Source organism: Toxorhynchites rutilus, chromosome 1, assembly GCF_029784135.1.
Source record: "Toxorhynchites rutilus septentrionalis strain SRP chromosome 1, ASM2978413v1, whole genome shotgun sequence".
NCBI classification, from domain to species: domain Eukaryota; kingdom Metazoa; phylum Arthropoda; class Insecta; order Diptera; family Culicidae; genus Toxorhynchites; species Toxorhynchites rutilus.
Window position 1 is genome coordinate 92,719,208 of NC_073744.1, and position 17,710 is coordinate 92,736,917.

The window sequence follows — 17,710 nt, forward strand, 5'->3', positions numbered from 1 at the left end:
TAGAACAGTAGCCCGATGTGTCTGCAGGGCAGAGCAGTTGTATGGATGAATCGATCTTATTTCGACCGTGGATCGATCTCCATCGCTGATGATTGTTGCATGGACGTAGCTATTCTGTAACAACACAAAGATGGTCAATGAGGGCCCTGAGTTTTGAATTCACGATCGATCGCTTACTAAGCGAACGCGTAACCAATGTGGCTACGGAGACCCCCTCCCCCCAGATTCTTGAGACACGTGGAATTCTTCACCATGTTGACTAGATACAACTGGTCTCGGTATTTACGTTTCTGGTCATGTCGCTTCATTGTATGGATGATCTCTGACTTCAGCCCTTTTTTCCAGAGCTCCTCCAACAGCGTGTCTACGTCCGCGCAAATCCACTTTAAGAGACTTGTTCGCCTCAATGTCATGGGAGAAATACTCGACATTCAGGTTCTTTTATATAGTTTCCACAGCATTGTAGCGGTTCATTGCCGGAACCTCTATCTTGAACCCTCCTATTTTTGCCGACGGATCAGCAGCGATGGTCGAAGGATTGACGTTCATAACCGACCGGGAGTGCTTGCCGGAATTATTTACACTCGCGTCACTACGCGAATCACCCATGGCTGTGTCCAAGATAAGTGAAGTGGAAGGTGGTAAAGGTAAATGTCAGAATCGCCGTTCGGACGTATTCCGTAAGTTTCAACTTATTTACATAGATGGTATCCAAACAACACTAAACATTGACTATAGTTTCGCCGGCACGGTTGATTGCCGTTATGAACCAGCACAAAAAACAAAGCTGCAAATTATGCCCCAGGAATGGTACCACGATCAAAGCATTCCTTGAATAAATCATATCACATTAGCCGAGCCAGCTGGCGGAAGCATATGCATAAAGGATACTAGGTTACTATTTTCAACGACAACTGTTTATTTATTATACTGCTTCAAATACCTTAAACGAAATCAAATGTAACCATACCAACGTAAGTTATAACATAAACAAATCCAAACTTTTCGTCTTGCCATTCCTCATACGTCTTTTCTAAATAGTGTAAATTACGTGCCACCTGTTAACTCTACCATCTTGGCTGTGTCTAACAGAGCGTGGCTTGCCAACGCGCAAAAAAGAAATTTGAACGAAAACGATAAAAAACACGAGCGAGACAAAAGTCCTACTGTGATGTTGTCACTTCGGCTATCGAACGATGAATGATCAGGTGTTCGAATGTTTCAAAATAAACAAACATAATTCAGGGTCTCAAAATGAAAAGGTGACATCATTGATTTCTCTACATCGACTCTCTCTTTTGATCATAACTTAGCTGCAAACATATTCCCAACTGTATTTTACAATGTTGAAGATAGGTCAGAGCCTCATCTATCGCATTCTAAAGCAAACTCAAATTGGAACGTTTTTGCAGTTGAGTTATTAACTAAAGAAAAAGTTGATGAAGAGAAATCGATCAAGTCACTTCCCCTTCCATTCCAAGCCCCTCAATTTCTTTTTCATGATTTACAGTAGTTTTATAGGATATTTTTTACGAATTCGCATGTTTTAAAGGTTTATAAAATCCACTAACTTTTAAGAGGGTAGTACACTACCCACATCATAAAAAGTATGTGATTTTCTCGATTGTTTTCAACGAGTCACAGTTCTATTAGATATACATTACTTAACAAACAAAAAAGGAATTGGTGTCAATTGGACTGTCCCCTGAATAGCCGCAACCGGTTTGTTGAACACTTGCAGCCAAAATCTTGTAAACTGGTGGGAGTTCTACAAGTGGATCGATTTCAATCAATGATTTTTTTGATGTAGGTCGTGATTTCATTCGCGTGATATCTCGGCTCATGTCCAATCACTACAACCTAAACGCGCATCTCTATCGCATTGGGCTCGCAGCAAACAATCTTTGTGATTGTGGCGATGGCTACCACGACATCGAGTATGTTGTCTGGTCGTGTATCCGGTTCCATGCTGCTCGCTCTCAGCTCTCTACACTGAGAGAAATAATTAGTAAATATAACGAATTTTTTGGTAAATACTACCAATCTATAGTCATTTTCGACCGTACTAATAAACACATATGTCAAGCAGAACAATGATTCGGAAGCCCAATATCGGCTACATTTTCTCGCCGAAAATGCACGTATCAGAATTATATCCTTATTATACCTCCGTATTGCCTTATAGGAACAATGAAAATGGTTAATACGCGCTTTTCTCACCAATTTTCAGATATGACAATATCCAAGCTTACTAATGTTATCGAGTAAAATATACTAATCTCTGGTAGTGATGCGGGTTTGTTGTCAATATGTACAAAAAATTTGTACATTCTACTAATTTTGCATTACCAAATGTATTTAGTAGTTTTCGACCGAGAATTTTTCTAAGGGTAGAGCACTGAGAGCACAAGGCAGACAATCGGATATCCCCGTCCGGGATATCTTAGGTAGCCGTGATCCTGATCTTCTGCTTCATACCTATACCTGTTCCTCAGAAACGCCGATGTCAACGTTTAATGATGTTTCCTTCGTTGTGTCCCCGTTTCATATCCCTCCTATCCGATCGATAAACTCTTACTTAGTCGCGGCAATACATACACACACTCTTTACAGACACACGGGCCGAAGGTTGTGCAGTCCACTGATGATTCAACAAGAGCCAAAGGTTGTACCGCTCATGACAACTCTACACGAGCTGATGATTGCGCCGGCTAGTGACCATTCTATCCTGGATTCCTCGAGTCGAGAAGACGCACCACGCTAGATATGGGGTACATACTAGGGGGGCGTTGCTGATTAATGGTCAGCTGCATCCCAATAGGAAGTATCCCGTGTCGGGCACACGTACAGAGCATTGGAGACAGCAACATCCCAATTACGAGAACACTTGTAATACTAACCTCGAGCCGACCGCGAGTAATCGGTTACATATTACTAACATAGATAATAAGAAAAACTGTCAAAATATTGAACTCCGGCCCCGTCAGGCTAACGCCATATGAGCCTTGATAAAAATATATATTTTGGAAAAAAAAAGATTTTTTTACGTTATCTTGGATATATTTCCTGTCATCGTACGTAAGATGCTTTCAAAATATTGATTTTTGACGAAATGGCGACCTTTTTATTGCGTTTTCGCCTCAAAATTCAAGACAAAAACGTTCATCAAACTTTAATTTTTCAAAATATCAAAAACAATTTCTTTAGAATCGGATGGATCGTTCCGGAGGTAGAACTCCCACCAGTTTGCAAAACTTAGTTTCGAGAAAAATGCGTTTTAAATTTTGGATCCGCGCTTGTAACTTTGGAACGGAGCATCGGACAAGCCTGGGACAAAAACTGTAGTAGAGTAGACATCCTAGACAATATTTAGGCCAGAAATATATTTTTTAATTTTTTCAAGTTTCCATAGTGTACTACCCCCTTAATCAATCACCAGATGATTATTTGGTACGTATTCAGCCTTTTTCTGGATTATAACAATTACAAATTCGTTAAACATCATGCTTGCACATCATATGTATCAGATTTATATATCTAAATCATGTAATAAATGCACCTCGATGACCTTAATTCTGATCATGGTTTGTCCGATGCATTGTTTGTTTATCTCCATAAGTACTGTGACAGCCGCTTGACGCACTGCAGTTTGTTTATGTTGTCCTTCGTGGGTAGCAGAACTAAATTTTCGCTGCGTTAAGTGCTGTTCACCGTTAAAATGCCCAAGAAAGGGCGATATTCTGAAGAAAGCCTAAATTATTATTAGATCAATATGATGACAGTAAACTCAAGCAACAAAAAATGCAACTACTTGAAAGCTCGAATTTTTCAATTCAATGGTGAATTCGAAAACCGGACACTCCATGATCATGAAAATTTTTGAAAAACATAAAAAAATTGGATAATTTGAAAAAAAAATGCATTTTTCAGTTACGTGAAAACACCCTAAATTGGACAAAACAACATCATTTACCCTATTACTTTGATAAAAGAATACACATTGTGGTGTTGGAAAAAGAATTGGATTTAACTTCCTACAGGATAAAAAATTTAAATGTTCGCTTGGCGATTGTTTTTTTTGTCATTTTCCGAAAAACTGGGGAACGGAAAAAATAATCCTTGAAGATTGGGTTTTTGTAACGTCAATAATCAAAATAACATCAATGGCTTTCTGTTGAATAATAATTTTTACAGCTTGGTTGATGGATTCATTTGTTCACTAACACAGCTGAATCAGGAGATCGACAATGAACTTTTTGTGTGGCCCACGTCGTTCTCTGCGCATCGGTAGTGCACTTTCCTATAAAACATTTCCTAACTTCGTTACTGTGGTTTCCAATGCCGGCCCCGTCCAAACGAGAAGTCCACTGTCGGTCCGATGAAACCGGCGCGAAACAGGCGTAAAATTCACTGTCAGTCTCCAGGGACCGACGCGGGGCTCAACGTGTTAATTTGGTTTAATCCTTCAGAATGCGTTATGATGTGGTTCCATCTGATGCAAGATTTGTGACGAAAATTGTTTCAATATATTTGGGCTATAGAATTGAATAAATTAAGCTAATTTCTTTTAAAACAGTCAGCAAAAATATTTGCGAAATAATTTACAACCGAAGTTCCCTTCTATGTTCGATGGGAGCGTTCAATAGGGTGATAAGAAAACGCCACCGTGCATTCCTAGCGTCTGGCGATCACACCCTCCTATTTGCTGACTACACAAAACCACACCGTAGAAAAAAGAGTAGAAATGACAACGAACCACATACAGCGCGGACTCGATTATATACAGTTTCGGATTTATTTTCACTGTATATAATCGAGTCAAAAAGATATTTTTTAATCGTTTTTATGCATATATTTTTCGTTTTTTGAATATAAAAGAAAAACACAAGTTTGATTTATCCCTCTAAATCCATAAAATTCCTTTCTCATATAAAAAATCCGAATTCATTCGAGAGGTGATAGAGGACCGTATTTGATGAAAAAAATCCTTCTATACATATGTTCGAATTTCAACAATGCCGGAGTTATAGCACTTTTTGTTCGTTTCGGACTCTGTTGCCTCAAACTGGCGCTATAATCAAAAGTACGCTACAGAAGACGATTATGTTGCTTTCATTAGAAAGATGAGAAAATTCAGTACAGGATATATTGTGAAACATCTAAATTAGATTAAAATAACATTTTGGAGATGAAAAACTTCAAAGTTAGTCATTTTTAATGTGTTATTGTTAATATTATCCTAAAAATTCATATTGAATGAAACAACAAATTTCAAACTGTATATAATCGAGTTCAAAATTGTATATAATCGAGTCCGACCTGCACCTATTTCCTCACGTCAAAATGTGCGCAGGTCAAAGGTAAACATTCAAAGCGTGCAACAATTCTCAGATCAAGCTGTAACATTTTATCGCTCTTTTTGTAAGAATTTAAGCTGTAGGCAATTCACGTAAAAGTGGGGGAGCACACAGAGTGTGTGAATCTCATGATGCGATCAATCGAGATGTTTGGCGCGGTGGCTGGCTGGCACACGCGACCAAGAGATGTGTTCAGCTATCACAAATTTTGCTCAACTCTCGTATAGATTTCTGAGCAGATGCCAGTGTGGTGAAGAGAGTACCTCGCGTGGTGTAAATGTCCCTCTTCAAATTTGCGCGAACTCGTTCGACTGAACCAGTTGAGAATCGAACGTTGATCTGATTGGATGTGTTACTTTGCGCGTAATGTTATTTCAAATGAGTGTGGGATGAAAGTGATCGAATTGTGTACATAGTTTGTTATTGCAAATTTGTTTCTGCGAAATTTTCTCGACTTGTGGGCAGGAAAGTGAGAAAGTTCCTAGCACGGCTGCGGATAAACAATTGAACATATGATTTGAGAGCAGGAGGGGGTGTGAATTCATAGAGATTGTGTACATGTGAAGTGCGAACTTCTGATCCTGCTTAATTTGTCCCTTCATCGAGCGGTCTCGTCTGAACGTGACTTTCATCGAATACACTCTATTCTTTATCGGTGCGCGGTAAAATATACGAGTACATAAGGCATACATCGAACTAAAGGTAGGGAACCCATGTTGTATACATCATTCTGTTATCGAAGTGTTTAGCGGGGTTTCCATCGTGCGGCGCCTCGCTGTGTGTTGTTGAATGGTAGGCAGCCGGCTGCATCACTCATTGAAGGGCGCGTTTGGCATAAAATGGAATGCCACGAATTAAATCATGCGTGTAGCAAGCGCGAAATTAGCAATTGTGCATAAGCTGAGCATAACTGTCGGGACGCTTCAATGAATTGAGTTGCATGTATTCATGATTCCAAAATGCATAGTTTTTCTCTTCTCACAATTAGTGGAGATTCTTCATTCAGTGATAATTAAACTATGTAGCCATAATAATAATCATAAAAAATGGGAATTGGAATACATAGTTCTAGAATTTGCCTTGAAATAAACACGAAAATATAATATAACTGTTTCAGTTTTTCTGTCGGCGCTGTAGTACATTGGCATGGAGTTTATTTTGCAATTCGTTAGAATTGACAATCAAACAGAATGTTGAACAGAAAATGATTTTTGAATAGCACCCCTCGTAATGTTTCAAACACGTGGCTTCCGTTTCTAACGAAGTCTTGTGAGTAGCCTATGTTTCGGCTATGATACTCTTTCAGCATATGGAGTGAAATGCAAGCTGAAATATCAGCGATTCATATTTTTCAACAACGATATCTTTATCGTAAATGAAGTCACATCGGTAGGTGAGGTATCCTATAACAGTCTAGCAAAAAACGTTGGAAACAGTCCATGCAGGAATATTCTGAATAACATTATATCAAAATTTGTGCCGAAGAAAAGAAGACGAAGTAATTCAACCAGCAAATATTCTATTTGATATAATGCTCAAAAAATAAATTTAAAGAATAGAAAAAATAGAAAAAAGCAGTTTTTTGTGTAATGTTGTGTAATGTAATCAAAATTTGATGGAATATCAAAATATTTCCCAAGAACTAAACACACGAAGAGTATAATAGAAAGGTCGAAACTGAAGTCAAATCATGTTCGAAGAAATTCTTTGATTACGTAAAGTATAAGCTCAAAAGCAATAACTTTCCATCGCAGATGAATCTCGATGAAGATGTAGGGTATTCTTCGAACGAAAATTGTAATCACTTTTCAAATTTCTTTCATCAAATATATATCACATTTTCCGAAGAAAATCGCGATCGGGACTACTCTTCATTTTTATCGGTATATCCAAGTGAACCATCTTTCACAACAAGAAATATGCCATGCAACAAAGAAATTAGACGGAACAAAGGACCAGCACCTGTATTTCTGAAGAACCTGGCTGAGGAACTCACCCTTCCCTTATATTGAATTTTCAACAAACAACAAACTTTTTGGTACCTATCTTTGAATCAGGCGCTAAATCTGTAATTATCGTGGAATTGCCATTATCTCTTGTATTCCTAAATTATTCGAAGCAATAGTGAATGAAAAAGCATTCCAGCAAGTAAAGAATAGAATAACGTGTATACATGGCTTCATCAAAAGCCACTCAACTGCAACTAATCTGTTTTTTTTTTTTTAATTCGTTTATTTTTACAGGCTCAGTTACTTAAGTTTAAAGGAGCCGAATTATTAAATATAATTTTAAAACTATATATATAAACAATTTTCTTACATCTATGGTTAGTAAGGTGGAAAACCGATTACTCGCGGTGTACTCGAGTTTAGGAGGGTGACATATTTTTAGGAGAAGGATGGGATATAAGGAAATTGTAACAATGTTGATGAACACTCAATTTATAAATCTATTCGTATATCTATAGTGTATTTACATTTCAACTTATTCTACTATTAATAGCAAGGGGACGAATTACCCACAAAGGAAGGAAAGGAGGGTATAAGGATGTAGGGGCAATCACACACGAAGATCTATAGCTTTAAGGAAAACATATATATGGGACATGTAATCAAGGTCTAACCGAGCCAACACATCTCTCACCGGCACATTGGGCTGTCTTCTTCGGGCCCGAAGGGAGTTTTTTAAATTCGATCTGGCGACCAGATACACCTCGCACGACCAAACAATGTGCTCGATGTCGTGATAACCTTGGCCACAAACGCAGAGATTGCTGCTGGCAAGATTGAAACGGAAGAGTAGTGCATCTAACGAACAGTGATTGGACATGAGTCGGGAGAAGGTGCGAATAAAGTCCCGACTCAAGTCCAGACTTTTGAACCACGGTTTGAGGCTAACCTTAGGGATAATCGAGTGAAACCACCGGCCCAATTCATCTTCATTCCACTTGCGTTGCCAGTTAGCGATGGTATTTTTGCGGACTAAAGAATAAAATTCATTGAAGGCGATTTGACGCTGATAAATATCGCCTTCAATTGCACCTACCTTTGCTAATGAGTCAGCCCTCTCATTACCCGGAATGGAGCAATGTGAAGGGACCCAGATAAAGGTAATGACATAACAGCGTCTGGATAAAGCACTCAAAATTTCTCGTATTCTCTCAAGGAAGTACGGCGAGTGCTTTTCCGGCCTCACTGAACGGATAGCTTCGACAGAGCTAAGACTATCCGTTACAATGTAATAGTGTTCAACAGGTCGTGAGGCGACGCTGTCCAGCGCCCAATGAATTGCTGCCAATTCAGCAATATACACTGAGCAAGGATTCTGAAGACTGTGTGAGGTGCTAAAAAATTCGTTGAACACTCCAAATCCTGTGGACTCGTGTATAGTGGACCCATCAGTAAAGTACATATTATCGCAATTGATACCCCCATACTTTTCATCGAAGATCGTTGGAGCGATCCTCGATCGTTGGTAATCTGAATATCCATGGATATCTTGCTTCATGGACAGATCAAAATGCACAGAGGAATTGATGTAGTCAGGGAAACAAACACGGTTGGGAATATACGAAGAAGGATCAACCTGCATGGAGACGAATTCATGATATGAGCTCATGAATCCAGAATGAAAATTTAGCTCGATCAGCTGCTCAAAATTTCCGATCACCAATGGGTTCATAACCTTACACCGGATGAGGAACCGAAGAGATAATAAATTGAAGCGATCTTTTAGTGGGAGTACGCCTGCCAAAACCTCGAGACTCATGGTATGCGTTGAGGGCATACATCCCAACGCGATACGGAGACAAAGATACTGAATTCGCTCGAGTTTAATGAGGTGTGTTTTGGCAGCTGATTGAAAACAGAAACTGTCATACTCCATCACTGAGAGAATAGTTGTTCGATACAACATTATAAGATCTTCGGGATGGGCTCCCCACCAGGTGCCGGTAATTGTACGGAGAAAGTTTATTCTTTGTTGGCATTTTTTACTCAGATACCTAATATGGGCCCCCCAAGTACATTTGGAGTCGAACCAGACCCCAAGATACTTGAATGACATAGCATGAGTGATCGGTTTACCCAAAAGTTGAAGCTTTGGTTTTGCTGGTCTATGCTTCCTAGAAAAAACCACCATCTCTGTTTTCTCCGTGGAGAATTCGATCCCTAGCCCAATGGCCCAGGTTGAAAAATTGTTCAAAGTATCTTGTAAGGGTCCTTGCAGGTCGGATTCGTTTGGTCCTACGACAGACACCACCCCATCATCTGCAAGTTGTCTTAGGCTGCAATTTTGTGTAAGGCAATTGTCGATGTCGCTTACATAGAAGTTGTACAAAAGGGGGCTTAAACATGAGCCCTGGGGGAGGCCCATGTAAGAGACCCGACTTACTGCCGAATCTCCGTGAGAAAAGTTCAAATGTTTCTCATAAAGCAAGTTATATAACATATTATTCAATAGAGGCGGCAGACCCCGAGAGTGTAATTTGTCCGACAAAACCTCTATTGAAACAGAATCGAAGGCCCCCTTTATGTCCAAGAATACTGAAGCCATTTGTTTTTTTTCGGCGTAAGCCATTTGAATTTCTGAAGAAAGCAACGCAAGACAATCATTCGTCCCCTTGCCCCTGCGGAACCCATATTGTGTATCTGAGAGTAGGCCATTCGTTTCAACCCATCGATCAAGGCGAAACAAGATCATTTTCTTCAACAATTTCCGTATACAAGACAGCATTGCTATTGGGCGGTGCGAATTGAAGTCGGACGCGGGTTTTCCGGGTTTTTGAATAGCTATAACTCGTACTTGTCTCCAATCATCTGAAACAATATTATTCTCCAGAAACCGATTGAATAAATTCAACAAGCGATGTTTCGCCACATCAGGGAGGTTTTTCAGCAAGTTGAACTTAATTCTATCCGATCCCGGAGCAGAATTGTTACATGAGAGCAGAGCAAGAGAGAATTCTACCATCGAAAACTCGGAATCAAGATCGCACCTACCTTATGGTATATCTCGAACAATTTTTTGCACAGGAGCGGAATCAGGACAAACCTTCCGTGCAAAATTAAAAATCCATCGATGTGAATATTCTTCGCTTTCATTCGTTGAAGAGCGATTTCTCATGTTTCGAGCCACTTTCCATAATTTTTTCATTGACGTTTCTCGTGACAAACCTCCCACGAAATTTCGCCAATAAGCACGTTTTTTCCCTTTGATTAAGTTTTTAAATTGATCTTCAAGGGCTAAATACGTTTGAAAATTTTCAGGGGTTCCACGTTTCCGAAAAGCTTTAAATGCATTCGATTTTTCTACATAAAGCTTGGAACATTGGCTATCCCACCATAGATTGGGAGGCCTTCGGGAAATGGTGGAACCTGGGATGGGTTTCGTTTGAGCGCGAACCGCGCTGTCATAGATCAAACGAGAAAGGAAGTTATACTCCTCCAATGGAGGTAAACCATCTCTGGAATTGATGGCTAGAGCAATCGCGTCCGCATATTTTTTCCAGTCAATGTGTCTTGTGAGGTCATATGCCATGTTTATAGATTCAGAAGAATTCAACCCAATGGTGATGGAAATTTTGATTGGCAAGTGATCACTACCGTTGGGGTTCTGGATTACATTCCACTTGCAATCTAACGATAGTGAATTCGAGCAAAGCGAGAGGTCAAGAGCACTTGGGTTAGCAGGAGGTTTAGGTACACGTGTTGTTTCCCCAGTGTTCAAAACGGTCATATTGAAGCTGTTACAAAGGTCATATATCAACAATGAACGATTGTCGTCGTACTGTTCCCCCCAGGCAGTTCCGTGAGAGTTGAAGTCTCCCAAGATCAATCGTGGCTCAGGAAGGAGTGAGCACATGTCATCAAGTTGTTTGCGGCTAACCGCAGCTCTCGGAGGCCAATACAAGCTGACAATACAGAGGTCTTTGCCTCTGATGTTTGCATGACAAGCAACAGCTTCGATCCCTCCAATAGGTGGAAGGTCAATTCTAAAAAATGAGTGGCACTTATTGATCCCCAAAAGCACCCCTCCGTATCTATCATCACGGTCCAAGCGTATAATATTAAAATCGTGGAAAGAGATATCATCTCGCGAAGAAAGCCAAGTTTCGGACAGAGCAAAAACATCACAATTGTAGTTATGAATTAAAATTTTGAATGTATCCAATTTAGGGATAAGACTACGACAATTCCACTGTAAAACAGTGATATCTCCGACCTCTCTATTTGAATTAGACATCAAGAGAGATAATCATTGCAAGGAGGGGCCATGTTTGCATCAATTGTTGCAAAATTGTCTTTAATACTGGAAGCATTGAGATGACAAGGGTTCTGATGGAGTCAGAAACATTAAAACACTTGAAGATTTGGTCCAAAAGGTCAGACAACTTTATAAATCCCGATTGGGAAGTTGAACTGGACGGAATAACAGGGACAATTGGGGTTTTTGATGTCCCCTCGAGTGCTGGGCCATTCGAAGGTGAATTATTCCCACGGAAACCAGGAGGAACCTGATTTTGCTTGTCCGCTGCACTCGATTTTTTAGGCATGCTAACAGGGGGTATCACCGGAGGGGCTTGTCCTTGAACTTTGGGAGTGGTCACATTTTTGCGCCGGGGATTCCCTTGGAAAATGAACGGTGTGCCCCCGTGAGCTGTGTCCGCTTCTATTTCGTCAACGGGCAACGTGGCGAAGACATTTTGTGTGTTGATTGGTTGTTGTTGTTGGGCCAGTGGAGAAGCGCCCTTTAAAATATCCGCAAAAGTGCGTTTCGAGCGTTCCTTCAAAGAGCGCTTCTGTTTCTCTCAGCGACTCTTGTAATTTTCACAAACTGAGAGCTCGTGTGGGGATCCCCCGCAATATGGACATTTATGCTCAGTCGCACTGCAGGATTTCCCCTCATGTTGCTCTCCGCAAGTGGCACAGCGCTCCTTGTTGGCACAATAATCCGAAGTGTGACCGACTGACTTGCATTTGTTGCAAGTCATGGGCTTTGGCACGAAGAGTCGCACAGGTAGTCTCATTTTGTCCACCATAACGTAGTCAGGGAGGGCGGCACCAGCAAAGGTGACTCGAAACGAGTCGGACGGCGTAAATTTAGTTTGGTCCCCATCATGGGAAAGTTTCCCGAGTTGGCGACAGTCCAAGATTTTCACTTCCATTGAGGGGAGCTTCTTGAACTTGCCTTTTCCTTCTGCTTTTATTTGTTCGCTCGTCAGACCCGTTTCAGTTATCACCCCCTCAATTTCTACGTTATGAGAGGGTATAAATGTTCGATATTCGAGAGTGAAATGTTGATCAGCAACAATCTCGTTTGCGTGTTTCCGTTCATTCACGACAACTCGCAATTTGTTCGGTCTAACCCTGCGAATTTCAGATACAGAAGTGTATCTGGCCAGATCTTTCATGATCTGAATCACGTTAAGGTTTTTTCCTTTCGGTTTTGGCCGGAGGAAAACAACCCAAGGGCCAGTTCCAGGTGCATCTTCTGGATAAACTCTGACACGTGGAGCGGAGACAACAGAGGGGGAAGACGAGGTCGAGGACGAGGACGAGGACGAGGATGAGGATGAGGACGAGGACGAGGATTGGGTTGGATCGGAAGCATCAGAAGGGGGAAGCGAAATCGATGATGGGAGAGAGGGAGTGGAAGTAACAGTGGGTTGAGAAGGGAGGCTTGCAATTTTCTTAGAGGGGGGCTTGGTAAGATGAGCGGATTCGTCCCCAGAAGAATTATCTTCCTTATGAGGGACTCGTTTATGTTTTTTCCCAGATCTTATATGAGATTCATTATCGGAGATCTCCATCTCTGGAGATCCTCCACTATTCTCCATTTTACAAAAATTTCTGTCTTATTTCTAAATTATTATTGATTTTAACAATAATCTTAAAAAAAATAGCAAAAAAAAATTATGATAATAATATCAAACAATGAACAAATGAATTGAATAATAATATTAATAATAAATATGTGTACCTTAATATATAAGTTGTTCCAATAATGCGCTCTACTGCCCTAATCAGGGAGAGACAGAGGCTACGCGCTACGGAGACAACACAATAGCGCAAGAATAGCTTACGCAGCCACGTGATGATGAATCCCGTTTGCGACAGTCACGCGATGGCGATCCCGTTATGCCGAATCAGTTCAACAGCCGCAATCCGGCTCGCTGCAAGAGCGCTGCTTCCTTTGTTCCTTCGTTCCACTTCACTAAAGGTCAGGTCGAAAGCGGACAGCAATGACCTTCACTCGTACCAATAGCACAATAGCAAAAGTGGCAACGCACAATACCGACACTGAACTTTACTCGTCAAGAGTTGGATAGCGAATGTGGGCAACTAATCTGTTAGCATTTGTGACTTTTATTTTGAATGCAATGGAAAATGGCAAACACGTAGAAGCTCTTGACACCGACTTCAGTAAAGCATTTGACCGCATCGACATTTCATTACCAATCTTCAAATTGCATAAAATTGGAATGGAACAAAGACTTTTAAACTGGCTCAATTCTTATCCAACAGATCGTGAACAAATTGTTCATTTTCAAAATTCTCTCTCAAATTCAGTAAAAGTCACTTCGGGAGTCCCACAAGGTTCTCATCTTGGTCCTCTTCATTTCATTCTGTACGTTAATGACATCTACTTCGCTCTCAAGCATATAAATGTACTTGTGTATGCAGACGACATGAAGCTTTTCGCGGAAATTGGTAATGAAAACGACATCGAAGCATTCCAAAGCGAAATACATGTATTCCATACTTGATGTAATAAAAATCTATTAAAACCTCATGTAAAAAAATGCAACTCCATAACATTTAGCAGAAAAAATCATGTGCCAAATATTGTAATCAGTGTTGCCACACGTACAGATTTATCTGGGAAGGTACAATTTTTTTCGTTATCTTGGTACAGATTCTGTACGGTACAGAGTACAGATTTTCGTCAAAAAGTACAGATTTGTATAGATTTTTTTTTCGCGTGTGAAATTTCTTACATTCGAACAAAGCAATATTAAGGTACATGACGACTTTTACGCCGCAGTGTCGCTTGGAGCGTTTTTTTAATTTTAATTGATGATAGTACGATGAGAAAGATTTTTAATCCCTCTGGTACAGATTAAAATGTGGCAACACTGATTGTAATTCGTTTTGGAAATCAAAATGTAGAAAAATGTGAAATAGTGGACTGGAAACTCACATTCATAGAACACTACAACTCTGTAATCAATAAGGCAAATAGTGTGTTAAGCTTTGTCAAACGCTTCTCACTTAACTTCCAGGCCCCATACACAATAAAAATTTTGTATATCACATATGTAAGGCCCATTCTGGAATACTGTAACATCGTTTGGAACCCGTATATGGCGTACATGAAGATCGTCCAGAAACAGTTTCTCTTATTTGCACTCCGTAAGTTGAACTAATTTCCCTAATTTTCCTCATTTCCACTTCCTTCATATGAAGCACATATTCATAAACCCCCAAGCACTGAAAGAACGCCGTAAATCTGCAATGCTCATACGCAGATGATTTCAAATTATTCCTTCCTACGAATTCCACTGGAAACGCTGAATTTCTTCAACAACAATTGAACATTTTCACCGAACGGTATGTAAATAACAGGTGGACTCTAAATCCATCAAAGTATTCGGTGATACCGTTTTCCCGCGAGCGCTCTCCGATAATCTTTATTAAGAAGCTGCATGGCGTAATATTGGAACGTGTCGTCACTATCAACGACCTTGGCATCATGTTGGATTCCATTCCCAACCCACATTCCTACAGCGCCTAATCTCTTCGCTTCATTCTCCGCGTCCAAAATAGTTAAAAGTTGTGCATTACATCAGGGAACTCTACTGCGCTCTGGTACGATCAATTCTTGAATATGCTTGTTTAGTAGAGTCACCATACTACCAAAATAGCATTCAGCGAATTGAATTCATTCGACGGAAATTTGTCCGATTCGTCTTGCGCAATTTGTTCCGGAAAGATTCTCTAAATCTTCCCAGCTATGAGGGCCATTGGAGACTGACAGGGTTGGACTTATTACGTTCTCGAAGAGATGTTGCCAAAACCTTATTTACGTCAGACTTAATTTCGGCAAACATTGATTGTCCTGAACTACTTCGGTTAATCAATTTAAAATTTGCTGACGAACTTTGCGTTCCAATAATTTCTTGTTTCTCCCATCATCACGCACGAATTACGGATACCATGAACCCGTTTCTAGAATGCGTGTGCTTAACTGATGTAGTTACTGTTTCGATTGTCATCTTTCTCGTTCGTCCCTTAAAGCTATGTATTCTGTAGTCCTCAGATAGATTTAGTTTACAAATGATTTGGTTAATTTTCCGAAGGATCTGTAGATAAGTAATTAGGTTTCGTTCATTAGGACACTTATGTAAAACCTGTTGACGTTTTGTTTGATTGCCAAGTATTGCTCCTTTCGGTTGTCATTGATTCTGATCGATTGTGGTTTTTCGAATTGTCTCAAAAAAGTGTCGTTTTTTCAAGTATTGACATGCGATAGAATACAGTGACATGTTCTCTATGACTTTTCTCAAATACAGCATTACATTCCACGTAAAGAGAGGTACCAAAAAAAGATTGTTTCCATTTTTCTGGGAATATTCCAGTTTGTAGTGACATATTGAAAATGCAACATAAGGGATGGGTGAGTTCCTCAACCAGGTACTTTAGAAATACAGGTGCTATTCCGTCAGGTCATGGTCCTTTCGTTCCGTCTAGTTTCTTTTACGCATGGCATATTTCTTGTCTTGAAAGATAGTTTACCGATATGTCATTTGGATATTCCGGTAAAAATGAAGAGTAGTCCCGATCGCGATTTTCTTCGGAAAATGTGGTATATACTTCCTGAAAGAAATTTGCAAAGAGATTACCTTCGAAACGTAGTACAATAATTTCTCGAGTTTTGTTTGTAGTTGGACAAAAACCTATTTTAATACAAAAAGACAAATGCGCACCTTTACCCCATAGTGGGGGCAAAGGTGTGCCGTAAGGGGCAAAAGTGCCTACTTATTGAATTGTACTTTTGAGGTAACTTGTAACAAAAATGAATGCTTTATCACTACCAGCGGGAGAAGCATCATTACTATAGTGTGTAGGCACCATCCAGTGGGTAGGAGGGGGGTGTTGTATGATGTTTTATGGGTGGAGATGGGTGGTTGTTATGGTCGAACACGTGGAAATTTTTGTGAGGTTGGAGATTGACAGTATAAGATACCTGAATATGTTCAACATTTGAAACAGAATTCTTTTTGTTGTCAAACTAGCTGACCCGGCGAACTTCATCCCACCCACAATTGATATATTGATATAAATCATTTCGAACACTTAAGTTCCCACAGAAATTATTTTTTATGTACGTAATGTATACTCGCGGTACATAATTTCTTTTTTGACATATAAACCTGCTGTAGACTAAGACACATCAATCCTGATACTGACTATTTAAATCCGTTGCTTCGTTCTTGAGTTAAATCGTGAGGAACGGACACCAAATCATTTTTATTTTTATAGATCAAGTTTATAAATACATAGTTACCTTCACTTGATTTTTTGGAAACTCATTGTTGAAAAAAAAACAATATTTATTTGAAGTTCATTGTGAAAACATAAACATAAACGAAACTTAACCGTTATTGAATTGAATGCATGGTGGAAATAAAAACAATTTTCATTTGAAATTCATTTTGAATTATTTTGAAGCAATTGTTTATTTTTCTTCTTGTGGATCCCGTTAAAAATATGGTTGAAAACATTTTATACTTTTTTTGAGAGCAAAATGCTGGTGCGAACTTTTACCCCACAGCCACTGCGTACCTTTGCTCCACCAGCATTTTTTTAAGTTATCGAATTTTTCGAACAAGCTCTTGAACTTTTTCACAAAAACGAATACGCATCATCATCTACTATAGAATGAAGGTTTCTTATGCTCGTTTGCTTCAAAAAGTCCAATGCGCACTTTTACCCCGTGCGCACTTTTGCCCCGCACTACTCTAATGATCTTATGAATTATATTCAATAAATATTCCATATTAATTCATACATTTTATTCAACAATATAGAATACGGAAAAAGCCAATTGTCCAAAAAAGTTACTCCTATACTCGCGTCGGTGTCACAGACCGAAAGTGGGTAAAAAGTGACACGTCCCCTTCGTACCAATACATGCGATACGCTAAACGATGACGAATGACGAATAACGAAGCTAGAGAGAATCGCAAAGTCGTAGTGTTGATATTTTCTGAGAAATGAACGAATTATTGATTTCTCGGCTGATTTCTCAGACAGACCTATGCACGAGAATAGGAGTGTTAACATTATGTC

The 17,710-nt window shown here is 39.7% G+C and overlaps 2 protein-coding genes across 4 annotated transcripts in view; one reads left to right on the top strand and one right to left on the bottom strand.

Annotated features, from left to right (window-relative positions):
* Window positions 1–17,710, bottom strand: part of LOC129763312 (synapsin) — a 133,395-nt gene that overhangs the window by 28,722 nt on the left and 86,963 nt on the right. The window lies entirely within an intron of this gene.
* Window positions 5,659–17,710, top strand: part of LOC129763313 (tissue inhibitor of metalloproteinase) — a 60,985-nt gene continuing 48,933 nt past the window's right edge. The window contains exon 1 of one of the 2 annotated variants that reach the window (XM_055762248.1): window positions 5,659–6,059. The gene's annotated coding sequence lies outside the window, so the exon portion shown is untranslated. The remainder of the gene's footprint in view (window positions 6,060–17,710) is intronic. The other variant, XM_055762249.1, reaches the window with a different exon arrangement.